This window comes from Lithobates pipiens, unplaced genomic scaffold (assembly GCF_037356315.1).
Source record: "Lithobates pipiens isolate NorthernLeopardFrog02 unplaced genomic scaffold, aLitPip1_a1.2 Scaffold_27, whole genome shotgun sequence".
NCBI lineage: Eukaryota > Metazoa > Chordata > Amphibia > Anura > Ranidae > Lithobates > Lithobates pipiens.
The window spans coordinates 215,505,539-215,523,339 of record NW_027507788.1 but is presented as its reverse complement, the minus strand read 5'-3'; the positions used below and the strand labels follow the sequence as shown (position 1 = coordinate 215,523,339).

General features: G+C 45.3%; 1 protein-coding gene across 12 annotated transcripts in view; it reads left to right on the top strand.

The window, feature by feature from the left end:
* The window catches only part of CAMTA1 (calmodulin binding transcription activator 1), a 2,106,456-nt gene that overhangs the window by 1,688,129 nt on the left and 400,526 nt on the right, over window positions 1-17,801 (top strand). The window lies entirely within an intron of this gene.

Below are 17,801 nucleotides of genomic sequence, written 5' to 3'. Positions count from 1 at the left end.
ACCCTGTCTGATTGGCTCCTAGGGGTTTCTACTCTTTGCGCCACATTAACTTATAGCTTATATTTCCATAAAACCTGACCTAAACCTGACCACGTCTGATTGGCTCCTGGAGGTTTCTACCCTTTGTGCCGTATAATTACCTTATAGCTTATATTTCCATAAAACCTGACCTAACCCTGACCATGTCTGATTGGCTCCTGGGGGTTTCTACCCTTTGCGCCGCATTAACTTATAGCTTATATTTCCATAAAACCTGACCTAAACCTGACCACGCCTGATTGGCTCCTGGAGGTTTCTACCCTTTGTGCCGTATAATTAATTACCTTATAGCTTATATTTTCATAAAACCTGACCTAACCCTGACCATGCCTGATTGGCTCCTGGGGGCTTCTATCCTTTAAGCCGTATCATTACTGTATAGCTGCAACATTCCGATAAAAATTGGGAGGGTGCTTTCCTCCAATAGAGAAGAATGGTGGGGTCTTGTGGTTGCCCTATTCCATGGCTTATAGTGTGCTGGCCACTGGGACTTTCTGCAGGACAGTGTGCAATACCGAGCTCCTGGCATGTAAAGAGAAAAACACCTGGCCATTGTGCTACTTTATGCTGAGTTAACATGCTATCGTAATGGCGGCAACGTTTTGGACCAGCTCAAAGCTCCAAGTTTGTAGGGCGATCACGTGAAGTTTCCAAATCAAAAATTGCTCTTTATTGTCTGTACGGCGGCACTTTGTGCATTGTTAGTTCCATGAGGGATAAGTGTTGTTCATCTAAACAGGACAACAATCTTTGTACAATCAATTTCTGATTCACCAAAACAAAGTAATATGAGGACCAACCTAATCTATCCAATGAATTGGTATCCAATCAGCGGCTTTCCCCTCACTTGCTGTTTGGAAAACATTGCCCCCAGAACAGGAAGTGAGAGGAAATTTTTAGCTGGCCTTACATGCATCGAAATTCGGCCGTGACCGAGGACATAGATTTATTAGTACCTTTCTCTACAGCCTCAGCTACACAGATGAATGAATAGGAAGCGCTATGAGGCTTCCTGCTCATTCACAAATGGAAGCATAGTAAATACTGTTTACTATGCTTTAGTGATGAATGGACACAGGAGTGATTGGTACCAGTTGCTCACTAGGTTCATTCATAAATGGGAGGGGCCAGTAAATGACACCCCCCCCCCCCCCCCCCCCCCGTGTGCTGCAGGGGTAAGGGGCACACAGGGGGACCCGGAGAGCAGATGGAAGGGGCGCATGTGCTAGAATCGATCCCCATGCAGTGCAGCCACAGGGAGGGAGAGGAGGTGAAGCTGGCAACGCTGCAGTGGGAGACAGAAGAGGATCGGTGTCTGCAATAACACAGTACAGCCACCCCTCCTGCTCAGAAGATGAATGCCCACCCCCCCCCCCTGGAATTCATGGGGCCCGTGCCCAGTATAGGAGGGCTGGCTGTACTGCCGTATCAGCGGCTCTGCATGTAAGGACAGGCTGGTTGTACAGAAGTCGCCCTACCAATCAAATTCTGTACAACCAGCCTGTTGGAAACGTTCCGCATGATCAGCACCACCACCTATCGCCAACAGCACCGATCAGTATATTGTAATGGCAGGGAAGTCTCCCCAATGTTAGAATACAAATGCTCCATGCACACGATCGGAAATTCCACCAGCAAAAGTCCAATGAGAGCTCTTGGTCGGAAAATGCGTTCGTGTGTAGGCTCCATCGGCCAGCAAAAGATTAAGAGCGTGTTCTCAATTTTTTGGTCAGAAAAAGTTCCGATCAGAAATTCCGATCGTCTGTACCAATTCCGAAGCGCAAAATTCCTACACATGCTCGGAAACAATTTGACGCATGCTCGGAAGCATTGAACTTAATTTTCTCGGCTCGTCGTAGTGTTGTACGTCACCGCGTTCTTGGCGGTCGAAAGTTCCGAGAACTTTTGTGTGACCGTGTGTATGCAAGCCGAGCTTGAGCGGAATCCCGTCGGAAATTCTGTCGGAAAAACCATCAGAGCTTTTTCCGACCAAAATTCCGATCGCGTGTACGCGGCAAAAGACTCAGCAGGAGGATTTTCCATCCACCTCGAATTTGTGGATGGGGAATCAAGTCACTTGTTGAACAAAAAAAAATGACTCATGTTCATGCACTTTTCTAACGGAGCCCCAGATGGCAAATAAAGTTGATAGGGGTTTGAATATTTCCCCAATCCCCCAATTCTATCCAAAACCAAAGAATAAAGTTTAATACACTTTAAAAACTTTAGAAACTGTAGGTGACAACTCATTGGCATCATAGCTGAGCAGGTCCCAATCATCTTTTTTCTGTGATTGGTGCATACAAACAGCTTAGCACCCAGGGCAAGAAGGCAAAACTGTGCACCCCTCATAATACATGCCATAGAATGGGTGCACCACCTTGTGCCCATTCTTTGCTCCCTTGCTTCTGCTGTAAATGGTTGGCATGGACTGTGCACTGCCCATGAATGGCCAATCGCTTGCTTTTTTGTGGTTAAAAAAAGTGAGATGGGGGGATGGGTTGGAGAGAGGGTTTGCATACCTCCCAACTTTTTGAGATGGGAATGAGGGACACCTATCAGCAAAAGTATGCAGGCATAGGACACACCCCTTGCCACGCCCCCTTAAAGGGGAATTGTACAAAAAAACAAGATTGGTTAAACCCACAAGTGCTTTTTTTAACCACTTCTATTCCTTTATATTGGCTTTTGGAATTTACAAATGCAGCAATTTAGAAATCAGATGAAAGGTTTAGCGCTGGGAAACACTTTTTGATAGATAAAAAGTGCATTTTATATACAGCTATATAGATTAGACCAAAATGAGGGACAAATGAGGAGGAATGAGGGACAGAGGGACACTGCTCCAAATCAGGGACAGTCCCTTGAAATCAGGGACAGTTGGGAGTTATGGGTATGTTGGAACAGTAGCTGTCAGAGCAGATATGAAGCTGCAGCTGCTGGTTGCTAGCCACTGAACTGGAGCTTGCATGGGTGAGAGGGTGCCTTCCCCTACGTCTGTGCCCTAAGCGGCTGTCCCTTCTGCCCACCCCTTGTCCAGGCCCAGAATGCATTTGTGGGGTCAGTTGCTTTTTGAAAGTCTGGTGTTTAGCTTATTGCCTGTACCTTTTTAAAGTAAACTTTTAGGGCTCAGCTTACCTGTGTCCGCAGGCTCAATATCTGGAGGCATCTTACATTGTTTTCAAAAAAGCACCCCAGGATAACCAAGACCCAGAATTTTATAGTATACAAACTGAAATGACATCTGTTTTTTTGTGCTTTGATAAGCAAATTAGATACTGCTCCAAAGCATCAGATGGCTTTTTCCAGGTGCAGATTCTACTGTGAAGCCCGTCCCGGCTCCTCACATGGATGATCATCTTGAAAGATGTAGCTGCACACTGTATATATCCAGCATTGAATTGATCCAGATGGTCATGCCCCCCATCGTCACCACCCCCCCCCCCCCCATCACGCTCTGGTTTTAGAGAACCCATGCTAAAAATGACTATGGTATATCCACAACCCATGATACATTAGTGTGATGGTCATTCGGAAGAATGATCCTTACAAGTCTGGTTATTGGCTAGAATTACCCCTTAAGCCCCGTACACACGAGCGGACTTTTCAACATCCAAAGTCGGACGGACTGAGTCCGTCAGACTATTCGATCGTGTGTGGGCTGCAACGGACTTTTGACTCGCCAAAGTCCGAAGGACTTTAGAATATGGAACATGCTTCAAATTTTTCCAAAGGAACTCCGCCGGACCCGGTCCCTTCGAAAAATTTGCTCGTGTGTATGCTATTCCGACGGACTAAAACCGACGCTAGGGCAGCTATTGGCTACTGGCTATGAACTTCCTTATTCGAATCCAGTCGTACGTCATCACGTTCGAATCCGTCGGAGTTTAGTGTGATTGTGTGTGGCCAAGTCCGCTCCGCCGAAAAGTCCGTCAGAACTCCGTCGGAACTCCGGCAGAACTCCGACGGAACTCCTTCGGAAGTCTGTCGGACATAAGTCCTCTCGTGTGTACGGGGCTTTACAGATAGTTCAAAAGAACAATGGTGTGATTGAGAGCTTATCTTAGAGGCAGAAATTGCTCATTGCTCAAGGAACCCTTGGCAACCTCTGGAGGAACCTTAGGGTTCCATGGAATCTTGGTTGAGAAACCCTGTGTTAGTGATTACTGTGTACTGTCTGGACATAGGGGCCAGCAGATGGAACTGTAGTGTAAGGGCACATATGTGTCCAGTGTAATCCCCTTATCTAGCCACAATATGGCCCTAGAAGACCACTTGTATTACTAGACAGTGCAGGTGCTGTAGGAGCCAACAGAGGCCCCGGTATGTAATATTTCAGTGATTAGAAGCATCACTGCCAGCCCTGCATTTGGCAGCAGTGGGGCATCTTGGGTAGAGGGCTACAGCAATAGTTTTGTTGAGGTTCCACCAAGGGATCATCATGGGAAGTGTCTGATGACCAGGCTATGGCAAGATGTAGGCTGTATGGCTCCACCTCTGAGGGCTCCTCCTTTGTTGGGGGAGCAGAGGAAGAAAGGTAAAGGATTTTTTGGGATTATTTTCATTTGCTGTCCAGGTATGCAGGACTCTGGATAAGGCCTATAAAGGTATAGACTACTCCTCAACACACACACTCTCTCCATAATTATCAAATGTCACCTGAGACCAGGATAACTAATCTTGTGTATATGGATTTCATTACTTGTTCAGTAAAGCATTGAAAAAGTCCTCCCGATCCTGGACTCTTCCATCTCTTAGCCTCTGTTGGGTATTGGGCTTGTGTCAGTGTGGGGTGCTGAGGGGCCCATTGTTGTAAGGGTTATAGTGGGTGTATGGAAGCCTAGCTAGACAAAACTGGTCAAACTAGGACAGTTGTCCCTAAAGGGGCATGCAATAGACGCTTCCAGTGTCCCCAGATACTCCAAGGAGCCCCAGGCCTGAAGTATCTCAGAGTGCTTTCATGGACAATCCTGTGTCCAAAGCAGGCATGTACTGGCCATAGGGACTATAGGGAGTTTCCCGGTGGGCTGATGGCTCAGTGGGCCGGTTTCAGTGACAGCCAGTGGCATCGCTGGGGGGGGGACTTTTGGGGCTATAGCCCCGAATCTGGGGCCCATAGCCCAGAGTCAGTCCAGGAGTCCCCAACCACAGGGTCCCGGCCCACTACCTGCACTCTTTCTGGTGACCCTGATGTAAGGAGGGGCTCTCTGTGGACCCGGATGTAAGGGGGGGCTCTGTGGGGACCCGGATGTAAGGGGGGGGCTCTGTGGGGACCCGGATGTAAGGGGGGGCTCTGTGGGGACCCGGATGTAAGGGGTTGGCTCTCTAGGGACCCTGATGTAAGGCGGATGATCTCTGGAGACTCTGATGTAAGAGGGGCTCTCTGGGGACCCTGATGTAAGGGGAAGGCTATATGGGGACCCTGATGTAAGGGGAGGATCTCTGGGGACCCTGATGTAAGGGAAAGGCTATATGGGGACCCTGATGTAAGGGGAAGGCTATATGGGGACCCTGATGTAAAGGGAAGGCTATATGGGGACCCTGATGTAAGGGGAGGATCTCTGGGGACCCTGATGTAAGGGGAAGGCTATATGGGGACCCTGATGTAAAGGGAAGGCTATATGGGGACCCTGATGTAAGGGGAAGGCTATATGGGGACCCTGATGTAAGGGGAAGGCTATATGGGGACCCTGATGTAAAGGGAAGGCTATATGGGGACCCTGATGTAAGGGGAGGATCTCTGGGGACCCTGATGTAAGGGGAAGGCTATATGGGGACCCTGATGTAAAGGGAAGGCTATATGGGGACCCTGATGTAAGGGGAAGGCTATATGGGGACCCTGATGTAAGGGGAAGGCTATATGGGGACCCTGATGTAAGTGGGGGGCTCTCTGGGGACCCTGATGTAAGGGAGGCTTCTCTGGGGGCTTTTTTGCACAATTGCGTACAGTTTATATACTGTTTTTTGCGTGTTTGCAAAATTAAAGTGGGCCAGTCTGGATGAAGTCCAGGGCCAAATTTTTGTCCCAGCCCAGCCCTGGTCCAAAGTATCTCAGGGCGCTTCCATTCATGGCCAGGCATGAATGTATTAAGTGTTCATGGATTGATCATGCAGCCCTGCTTCTTGTGGCACCTCTCCATTACCTAACAGAACCACAGAAAGGGGGTGGGGGGGCGGGCAAAATTTGACACATGACACCAGAAATGTCAGATGTTGAATTTTTCTGCAATTTTTATCTTTTAAGTGCAAAGATCAACAGCATAGGTAGTGGGACGGATGAGTATTTCGTCTTTTCTTCCGTTAACTTCTCATAGACTTTTCATAAGCCTATAGAAATGTTTTCTGTTCGGAGTTCTTTCTTAGCTTCATTAGTTACAAGGAAGCTATTTGCTTGCTTACGAAATCCCATAGACTGAAAGTGATCCTTTCAACTCAAATGGCCATATTGATGGTTTAATAACCACTTCCACTGGAATATTCAATGCGGCTGAAGTTGGGTACCTTGTCTAGTATAAGGAACGCTTCAGTGGCTTTCACTACACAAAGCCAACACAGTGAGCTGAATTTTAATGCTGACTGCAAAACAGCATGCAGAGAGACACACAGCTTGTAGACAAACTACTTTGTAGAACAATGTAACAAAAAAAAAAAAAATCTGGAATAAATTAAATTGCCAGCGAACTTAATCATTAAGGTTTGAAAGAGGAAGAAAAATCCATAGCATTATTAAGACCCGGTAAATATATGCAGAAGGAGGAGTAGAGAGTGGAAAGGAGATCGCCTCGGGTGCCTGGATTATGTTAGAATTGGGAAAGTTCTGTGCAATATTGTCTTAAAGGTCCTGTAAAGCCGCGTACACATGGGCGGACTGTATGGCCTACTTAGTCCGTCATACAATCCGACGGACAGTCCGTCATACTTTCGAATGAACGGACTTGACCACACACGGATGCACAAACAGTCCGTCGAAAGCTTGCGCGATGACGTGTACAGCACGTACGACGGGACTAGAAATAGGAAGTCCAATACACAGCAATGCACCCTTCCGCCGTGTAAATCCTTTCTGAGCATGCGCCATTCTTAGTCCGTCGAACTAGCCTACTCACGAGCGGATTGTCCGCTGAAACCAAAGTATGACGGACAGAATTTCGAAAAATCCGAAATACTTAGTACACCAGACTGCACGCTGAAAAAGCCCGCTGAAGCCCACACACGAGCGGACTGTCCGCTGAAATGTGTTTCGACGGACTAAGTAGGCCATACAGTCCGCCCGTGTGTACGCGGCATTAGACTTATCTTGGCATGAATGTTTCCTTGCGCCAGTATTTCTTTCCATAAGTATGTTAGTTTTTGGTGCAGAAGGTCGTGGCTGATAAGATGCAAGTTTTGAGACAGCACACTGGTTTCATGTGAGGGTTAGTATTAGGCATACCGGGACAGCTAGTGTTGGAATTACAGGGAGATATAGTGTAATGCTGCGTACACACGACTCACGGCTTTCCGGCAGACTAGGTCCGACGTTTTTCCCGACAGACTTTCGGCGGAGTTTCTGAACGAACGGACTTGGCCACACACGGACGGACTAAGTCCGTTCGAAAATCCGTACGTTCGTTACGTGATGACATAAGACGGGACTAAAAAAAAAAAAGTTCAATACCCAGTAGCCAATAGCTTCCCTTGCGTCACATTTGGCCCGTCGGACCAGCATACAGACGAACGGTTTTCCCTATAGGAATTGAGTCCGTCGGACAGATTTGAAAAGTTCTATTTCTAGGTCCATCGAATGTTTTTTAATGAAAAACAATCGGATTAGCCCACACACGATCGGATTATCTGACAAACTAATTCAGTCGGACCTAGTCTGCTGGAAAGTCCGGTCGTGTGTATGCTGCATTAGGGTTACTGGGAGAGTTAATGTTATGCCGCATACACACGATTGAATTGTCTGGCGTACCCAGTCCGACATACAATCCGACAGATAATACGGCGGACTTTCTACCGAACGGACTTGGACACACACATGGACACACAGAAAGTCCGGCGTTTGCTAGCGCGATGACGTACAGCACGTACGGCGGGACTAGAAAAGGAAGTTCAATAGCCAGTAGCCAATAGCTTCCTTTTTCGTACTTGCTTCTGAGCATGCGTCATTCTTAGTCCGCCGTACTAGCATACTGACGAACGTATTGTACACTGAAACCCAAGTCCGACGGGAAGATTGGAGTGCAAAAATACTTTCTTAGTCCGCCGGACTTCACGCTGGAAAGTCCGCTGAAGCCCACACACGATCGGATTGTCCGCTGAAATGCGTTTCGGCAGACTAAGTACGCCGGACAATCTGATCGTGTGTACGCAGCATTAGAGTTATATGGAGGATTGGTATTTGGGTTATAGGGAGGGTTAGTGTTAGCCCTTGTACACACGGTTGGACATTCCGACGGAAAATATCTGATCGGACCGTGTTGTCGGATAATCCGACCGTGTGTGGGCTCCATCGGACTGTTTCCGTCGGAATATCCAGCTTGGCTATAAAACTTTCCGACAACATGATCCGATCAGACCTTGTCCGATCATGTGTAGAGAATTCCGATCGGACAAAGTGCCACGCATGCTCAGATCAAATTCCTAGACCAAAGCTATTGGCTACTAGCCTGAACGTAGTCCCGTCGCAACGAAATAACGTCATCACGTTCTGAACGATCGGATTTTCCGACAAATTTGTCCGACCGTGTGTATGCAATAGTTTCGGACAAAATCCGATGGATTTGGTTGTCGGAATGTCCGACCGTGTGTACAAGGGCTTAGGCTTATTGGGTAAGTTAGTGTTAGGGTTATAGGAAAGGGTTAGTGTTGGGGTTACTGGGAGGGTTAGTGTTAACCCTAACACTAGATCACCAATTAAGCTTATCGGGAAGGTTAATATTAGGGTTACAGGAAGGGATAGTTGTAGGATTACATTGAGGGTTAGTGTTAGGGACATAGGGAGGGTTAGTGTTAGGCTTACTAGGAGAGCTACTGCTATGGGTAGGATAAGTGTTAAAGCCTAAGGCCGCGTACACACGAGAGGATTGTCCGTCCAACTTAGTCCGCTGAAACGTGTTTCAGCGGACAGTCCGCTCGTGTGTGGGCTTCAGAGGACTTTTTCAGCGGACAGTCTGGCGGACTAAGTCTTTCGGAATTTCCGTAATATTGTCCGTCCAACTTTGGTTTCAGCGGACAGTCCGCTCGTGAGTAGGCAAGTTGGACGGACTAAGTATGGCGCATGCTCAGAAAGGATTTACACGGCCGAAGGTTGCATTGCAGTGTATTGGACGTCGTATATCTAGTCCCGTCGTACGTGCTGTACACGTCATCGCGCAAGCTTTCAGCGGACTGTCTGTTCATCGTGTGAGGTCAAGTCCGTTCATTCAAAAGTAGGACGGACTGTCTGTCGGATTGTCTGACGGACTTAGTTGGACGGACAATCCTCTCGTGTGTACGCGGCCTAAGTCTTCCTCCTTTGAACCCCCCATCCCCATCATTGCCGCCACAATCGTTTGGCATATGGGGGGTGGATTGGTTAATAGAGCTGAAGGACCTGTCGTATGCATTCATCAAGAATGCCGACTATGCCTGCCCTTTTCACCACCCCCAATTATAGAAACTGTACTATAACTATACCTAGACCTTTTATTCATCCACCCATTCTTCATTCATAGATCTCAATTCACTCATGCATTCATGGAAGATATATTACATCCTCTGTGAATGGAGGCTGTAATATATAGTAATATATAGTAAAACCTTGGATTGCAAGCATATTTCGTTGTAGAAACATGCTTTTAATCCAAAGCACTTGTATATCAAAGCGAATTTCCCAATAAGAAATAAAGGAATCTCAGATGATTCATTCCAAAGCCATTAATTCATATGTCCTTCAGTTTATTATAGTCTATATAAAAAAATTATAGCAATGTAATACTGTAGGTCGTGTGACCATAAAACGTCCATCCACAAATGGAAGCCTCCATAAGGGGATTAGAAGCAAAATCCAGCAGGATCTACAGAGTATAAAAAAAGAAGAGAGGCGCCTCTAAGTGTAGCAATATGGTTACATCCTCCACACCGCCGGCTACCACCGGCTACCACCGCTGGCAATTCATGACTATCCTGCAGTAGAGCGATCTGAAAGCGCTCCTGGAGGGCAGCATGGAAGGGAGGACATCGATGGCGGTGCAGAGGACGGTCTATGTGGACAACTTTACCCGGATGCTTGCATACTTAGAAGTCTTGCATACTTAGAAGTGTCTGTTTTAATCATCAGCCCTGTGAGTTGCTAAATGTTGTACCTTCATTAACCACTTGCTTACTGGGCACTTAAACCCCCCTCCTGCCCAGACCAATTTTCAGCTTTCAGCGCTGATGCACTTTGAATGACAATTGCGCGGCCATATATCACACTTTACCCAAATGAAATTTTTATCATTTTTTCCCCACAAATAGAGCTTTCTTTTGGTGGTATTTAATTACAGCTGGGAGGTTTATTTTTTGCTAAACAAACAAAAAAAGATGCAAAAAAAAAAAAAAAAAAAAAAATCATGTTTAATAGTTTGTTATAACATTTTGCAAACAGGTCATTTTTCTCCTTCATTGAAATGCGCTGATACGGCGGCACTGGTGGGCACTGATAGGCTGCACTGGTGGGCACTGATAGGCTGCACTGGTGGGCACTGATAGGCACAGTTAAGGTGGCACTAATAGGCACAGATAAGGTGGCACCGATAGGCACAGATAAGGCAGTACTGATGGGCACAGATAAGGTGGCACTGATGGGCAAAGATGGGCACAGATAAGATGGCACTGATGGGTGGCACGGATGGTGGCATGGATGGGTGGCACTAATGGGCACTGATAGGTACCACTGATAGATGGGACTGATGGGCACTGATAGGTGGCACTGATAGGTGGCTCTGATAGGTGGCACTGCTAAGCACTGATGGGCACTGGTAGATGACACTGATGGGCACGGATATGTGGCACTGAGGTGCAGCACTGTTGTTGAGGCAGACTGTGGGCACTGATAGGTGGCACTGTGGGCACTGATGGGTTGCACTTTTTTTATATTTAGGTGGCACTGGCAGGGGGCAGGTGGGCACTGATGAGCTGGCCGTGATCGGGACTGAAGTCCCTCTCACAGCCGCCGGTGATTGGCTTTTTTTTTCTCCTCGCACTATAAGCGCGAGGAGGAAAAATAGCCGATTACCGGCTCTGTTGTGTCACATGATCAGCTGTCATTGGCTGACAGCTGATCACGTGGTAAGGGGTTGGGATCGACCCCTTGCTCCGATCTGTGATCAGGCGAGTCTCATAGACTCGCTGATCACAGAGCGCGCCCCTCAGGGGGCGCGCAGGCCGCTCGTGCACGGGACGACGTCGATGGACATCGTCCCGGCAAAGCAGGTCCGCGCTGTAGCCATCATTCGGTTATAGCGCGGATCTCCAGTGGTTAAATGTAACCATATTGCTACACTTAAGGGCACCTCTCTTCTCTTTTATACTCAGTTGTGACATGACGCTACTTGTATATCAAGACATCGCTTGTATATCAAGTCAAAATGTATTTAAAAAATTTGCTTGTCTTGCAAAACGCTCTCAAGCCAAGTTACTCTCAATCCAAGGTTTTACTGTACAGTATATACTGTATATACTGTATAGTAGTTGTACTCATAGGTTTACGAACATGACATTTATAATATGGACTACTTTTTAAGAAAACACAATGAATTCAAGAACCTTAACTTTTTGCTGAAGCCCTGAAGGGATGACTTGTGTCAGATCATTGTCATGTTGGTAAGTCCAAATGTGTCTCATATGCAGCTTCTGGGCTGATGAATGTAAATTATCCTTCAATATTTTCTGATAATGAGAGGCACTCACCTTGCCATCAGTTTTAACTAAAATCCCTGTACCGCTGTAACCCCCAAAAACAGAAGAGATCACCTCCATGCTTCACAGTTGGGATGATGTGCTTCTCTTCATAGGCCAAGTTGACTCCCCTCCAAATATAGCTTCTATGGTGGTGACCATAAAGTTCAATTTTGGTCTCATCACTCCAAATGATTTTCTACCAGAAGCTTTGGGGCTCCTTCGTTTTGGTGTATTGAAAGTGGGTTGTTTTTGGTGCAGCAAAAATAGCCTTTTACAAATTCTACTGGGGGTATGTAAACTTATGAGCAGGAATATAATTGATATATAACAACAGATAGCTTTATTGAAGGGGATATAAAGTATGTGTGTATGTAAATATATACTGTATATATTCCCTTTTATATTATCTTTAAGCAAACTACATATTGCTAACCAATTTTTTTTTTTTAACTTTAGCACTTTGTCTGTCTGCTTTTAAAGTCGTATCCCTCCGGACAAACACTCAGCACTGTATCATGAATAAATGTAAAAAAAGAGCTTAGTTTACAGGGTACGGCCATCAAAGAGGACCTCCCTCCCTCCGTATTACACCTGAATAGAGCCGATGCGACTGCTGGAGGCACAAGGCGGTTCTCCCCTTCCATGGCGGAGATGAAACGTTTGTGGCGGCCGGTTGTCACCCCTGACAGTCGTATTCCAGAGTCACAGCTGAATAACCTGACAAGCATAATGTATTCATGTATTCAGGCCGAGGACACAATTCTCGGTATATTCTGACGCCCAGGAGTCAGGACACAGATTGTGTTCTCATCAGTGCAGGTTCTGCAGGAAGAGTGCGCACAGAGATTCATTTAGCTGGAAGTTACAGATAATAAAAGAGGCGGAATTGTGATTGCAGACTGAGAGAAACCGAGGATAGAAGAATCTATCTATCTATCTATCTATCTATCTATCTATCTATCTATCTATCTATCTATCTATCTATCTATCTATCTATCTATCTATCTATCTATCTATCTATCTATCGATCTATCGATCTATCGATCTTAGCCCTTGTACACACGGTCGAACATTCCGACAACCAAATCCGTTGGATTTTTTCCGAAACTGTTGCATACACACGGTCGGACAAAGTTGTCGGAAAATCCGATCGTTTAGAACGTGATGACGTTATTTCGTTACGACGGGACTACGTTCAGGCTAGTAGCCAATAGCTTTGCTGTAGGAATTTGATCTGAGCATGCGTGGCACTTTGTCCGATCGGAATTCTCTACACATGATCGGACAAAGTCATGTTGTCGGAAAATTTTATAGCCAAGCTGGAAAACTTGGTCCGTCGGATATTCCAACGGAAACAGTCCGATGGAGACCACACACGGTCGGATTATCCGACAACATGGTCCGATCGGACATTTTCCGTCGGAATGTCCAACCGTGTGTACAAGGGCTAATATCTATCTATCTATCTATCTATCTATCTATCTATCTATCTATCTATCTATCTATCTATCTATCTATCTCTATCTATCTATCTATCTATCTATCTATCTATCTATCTAATTATCTAATTATCTATCTATTTATCTCTATCTATCTCTATCTATCTATCTATCTCTATCTATCTATCTATCTATCTATCTATCTATCTATCTACAATTCTTAATCTCTTTCATTCTTTCTAATATCTATCTAGTGACCTCCCTACCTTCTGTACTTATCTACAGTATCTATCTAGGTCTCCTACCTCTCTTTATTTTTCTATCTATCTATCTATCTATCTATCTATCTATCTATCTATCTATCTATCTATCTATCTATCTATCTATCTATCCCTCCCTTACGTCCTTTTTTCCTTTCCTTTCCTTTTTTCTCTCTCCTTCTTCTTGAACATTTCTATACATCTGCCTCCCTCCACCTTTCCTTCCTTCCTATCCTCTCCTCACTTTCTTTTCTTCTTTTCTTTTCCTTTTCCCTTCATTCTCTTCATTTTGTTTACCTTTGTCCTCTCTTTAACTTCCCTTCACCTTTCTCCCTTCCTTCCTTTATTGCATCCTTCATACTTTTTCTTTTCTCTTTCAGTACAATATATTTTAATAAATTATTTTTTTTTTTAAAGATATTTTTTGAGTTTTCACAATGACCAAATAGGTACAAACGTGAAGTACAGAACTGAAGAGCATTAAATGCAGACTCTGTACACTATGCAAATATATGACATAAACAAGGGCCCAACAAGGACAGGAGGGGAGAGAGAGGAGAGGGGAGGGGATAACAATTAACCATTTTTAAGGAGCCATCCATAACAACAGATCACCCACACAAGGGGGTTATAAACAAGTGTAAAGTAGGCTTCCAATAAAAGTAAGAACATACACGAGTGAAAAGAAACATCATTCCCAAAATCTACTGAATGACCTTGCGGTCTAGGACAAAGGCCTACAAATACTGGATTAAGAATAGTTTGTAATAAATAAGATCGAATTAGAAAAAAAAAAAGTGTTGGTGGTGACGACTATTATTATCAGTCATAATTACCATATTTATAATTCCTTATTGTCCGCCGACACCTTTGTGATTGCTCGCTGGCATGTAGTGATCCAATTTTAATAATATAATTTTAGTTATTACTATAATAATGAGCCTTTGCAGTTAGGAAAGGGGGCATGCACTCTTTCATATATAGCGGTGAGTCAGTATGTTGCCCGTGCCTCAAGACAGCGGTGACGAAACGCGACGTGTGGACATCACTGTGTACACAATTTCTGGAAGGACGGGCTGCGGTTTGGAGCCGGCCACCTTTTTATCAAATGCGTGATTCCATAGTACTTGCTATAAGTGCAGTTGTTTTTTTAAGCAATAAACTTTTAAAGGATTTTATGCCATGGCAAGTTTTATGTTTTCTTGAAGAATCTATATGATCAAATTCCAGTAGAGCGATGAATTGATACTATGGACATTCATTTCCTATACGGATAAAAATACTCTGGCTGGGGTTATGAGCCGCAGGCAAGATTGACTCTCCGTAATAGGAGGTTAAAAAGTTTTGGTAAGCAAGCATTCTATAAGGTGGAGGCTTACACTTTAGACTACGCATGTTCTGGCAACGGATGGTGTATACATTTTTGGATGGACATTGTCACTTTATAGACTTTTCTTTTCTCATTATATATATATATATATTATATATAGTTTACACACATTGAGTATATCGTGATAAGCACAACTTCACAGAGGGTGAATTTTGTATTGTGTGTCTCACAGATAAGTTGCCGCTGCATCGTTTTTTGTTGGTTTATTGAATAGCGCAGTTCTATATTTATGTTTAAATACTGGAAGAAGCAGAGGGTCCTGGAGCATTTAGGCAAAAGCTAACCATAGTACCATGGTAAGTTGTGAAAGAAGATAGGAGAGTTCAGAAGGTCAGGATAGAAAGTAGAGGAGAATGGGGAAAGAGAGAGAAAAATAATGGGGTGAAATAATTACATTGTGGGGTGAGGGGGGGTGTCTCAGGCTCAGGAGATGAGTGAAGAATGAGTCATACAGTAGGTTTCCCAGACTGATTGGATGTAATGTAGGGAAGGGGGCATGCCTTCTTTCATATATAGCGGTGAGTCGGTATGTCGCCCCTGCTTCAGGACAACGTCAAATCGCGACAAAACGCGCCGTGTTGGCATCACTGCATATGCAATTCCTGGAAGGATGGGCTGCAGTTTGGAGCTGGCCGGCTTTTTATCACATGCGTGATTCCATAGTACTTGATGTAAGTGCAGTTGTTTTTTAAGGGTTCCCAGATTTGGAATGGGAATCATGCAGAATGCTAGACATCTTTTCATTCATTATCAGAGTGGTCATACTGTCCTTCATCTCTGCAAACAAAACAGTGGGTTTCTTCCAAGCCTTAGCTATGATGTGTTTGGACAGAAAAGTTGAGATAGGTTGAACTAGGGGTGGGCCAACATCCCAAATGGTAGTAGGAAAAAGAAGGGTTCCCCCTTACGGGACTTTTAAGGCTCTGGTGATTGTAAGTAAAGTCACCATGGATACTAGACATGTGCATTCGTTATCGTCCCGATTGCATTTTCGTCCGAATTTCTGGGTGTCATGGTTATGCAATAGAGTTGGTCTGCTTACCTGTTTCCACGTGTTCATCTCTAGAGACCAGCCGACCCTCTCCTGACTGCTTTTGTAATCCATCCTCTGGCATGACTCCACCCTAGCTCCTATTAGAGAACTCTATATTAACCTGTGCACTGCAGGCCAACGCTGCTGATCAACCTTTGTGTGTTAGCTTCCTGTTACCTGCCGTGTGCGCTTCTGTTGTTTTCCATTACCGACTTTGGCGTGTCCTTGACTATCCCTGTTTGCCTGTGATCCTGACCTTTTGGCATGTCCCTGACTATTCCTGTCTGCTTGTGGCCCCGACCTTGGCTTTGTCCCTCTCTATCCCTATCCTCCTGTTGCCTACTCTGGGTGTGAGCTGGGGGACCCTGGGGGTCGCGACCTGGAGCCAGTTGCAGCCAAGTCCATCCTCACCACTAGAGGCGCTGGTGAACACCTGCTGGCTCTTAGACTCCGCGCCCCAGGGAATCTTACGCTCTAACCCCAGTGGCATCTGTCTCCCGTCTGCAGCAGTCAGCCGTAGGGTCCACAACCTTGCGGTGCACTCCTGATCCCTACGGTGTGCATCTGTCACCTAGCCTCAAGGTGACCTGACACTGGGATTTTCATTTTCCTTTTGATGGAGAAACCATCACGATGGTCCAGAACCCTCTAGTAGTATACAGCCTTGTTGTGCCATTTTGGCCTGCATTTGCACAGCCGCGTATTAAGTTTACGTGTATTTTAATAAATATTTTTTATTCTTGTATAATAAAATGATATATTTCTCTATAGTCTTCTCATTTTCTACTCTTTACTATGATTATGTAGTATCCGCGGTGACTGTACTCACAATCACCAGGGTCTTAAAAGTCCCATTCTTTTTCCTAGCTATGGTGTGTTTGGCCCAACCGTCAGTAAATTTACAGACAGCTTGTAAAGATCAGTGATTTTTACAACTGTCTGTAAATATCAGGCTCTGATAATTTGTCATGCTGTGTTGACATTTTAAGCGTAGACCAGGAAAATTACTTGTTATGCCGCGTACACATGACCGGACTTTTCGATGGACTTGGTCCGGCGGACTGAATCCGACGGACAATTCAATCGTGTGTGGGCTCCAGCAGACTTTTTCTTCCCAAAAGTCTGGCGGACCTAGAAATAAAACTTGCTTCAAATCTGTCCGCCGGACTAACACTGACATCTGACGGACTAAAACTGATGCTAGGGCAGCTATTGGCTACTGGTTAGGAAACACCTTATTCTACGTCGTAACGTTCGAATCCGTCTGACTTTTGGAGTGATCGTGTGTGGCCAAGTCCGTTTGTTTGAAAGTCCGGCGGACCTCAGCTGCAAAGTCCGTCAGATTGTTCGCCGGACCATGTCCGTCGAAAAAGTCTGGTTGTGTGTATGCGGCATTAGGGTTATTGCCAGTATGTCCACATTGTGTTTATACTGTTAAAATATTGTTTGGCTTATTTTTTAATACGAGTTCTGTTTACTAAGCTTCGGTTAAGAATGAAGACAGGAGAGATCGGTACAGAAAACAAAGGCTGGTTAGTGAAATATTTACCAGCCCCTTCCCTGCTCCTGGGAGGACAGGAGGGAAGGTGGCAGTACTGCAGGGGGGAGATGGGAAGCAGGAGGAATTGGCACCCCACGGGTTGATAAGGCTATGCCCAGGCACACCCTGTGCGTACGCTATATATAGAAGATAGACGGGGGGACTCCGGCAGTATTATTTTTTTTAATTTTTC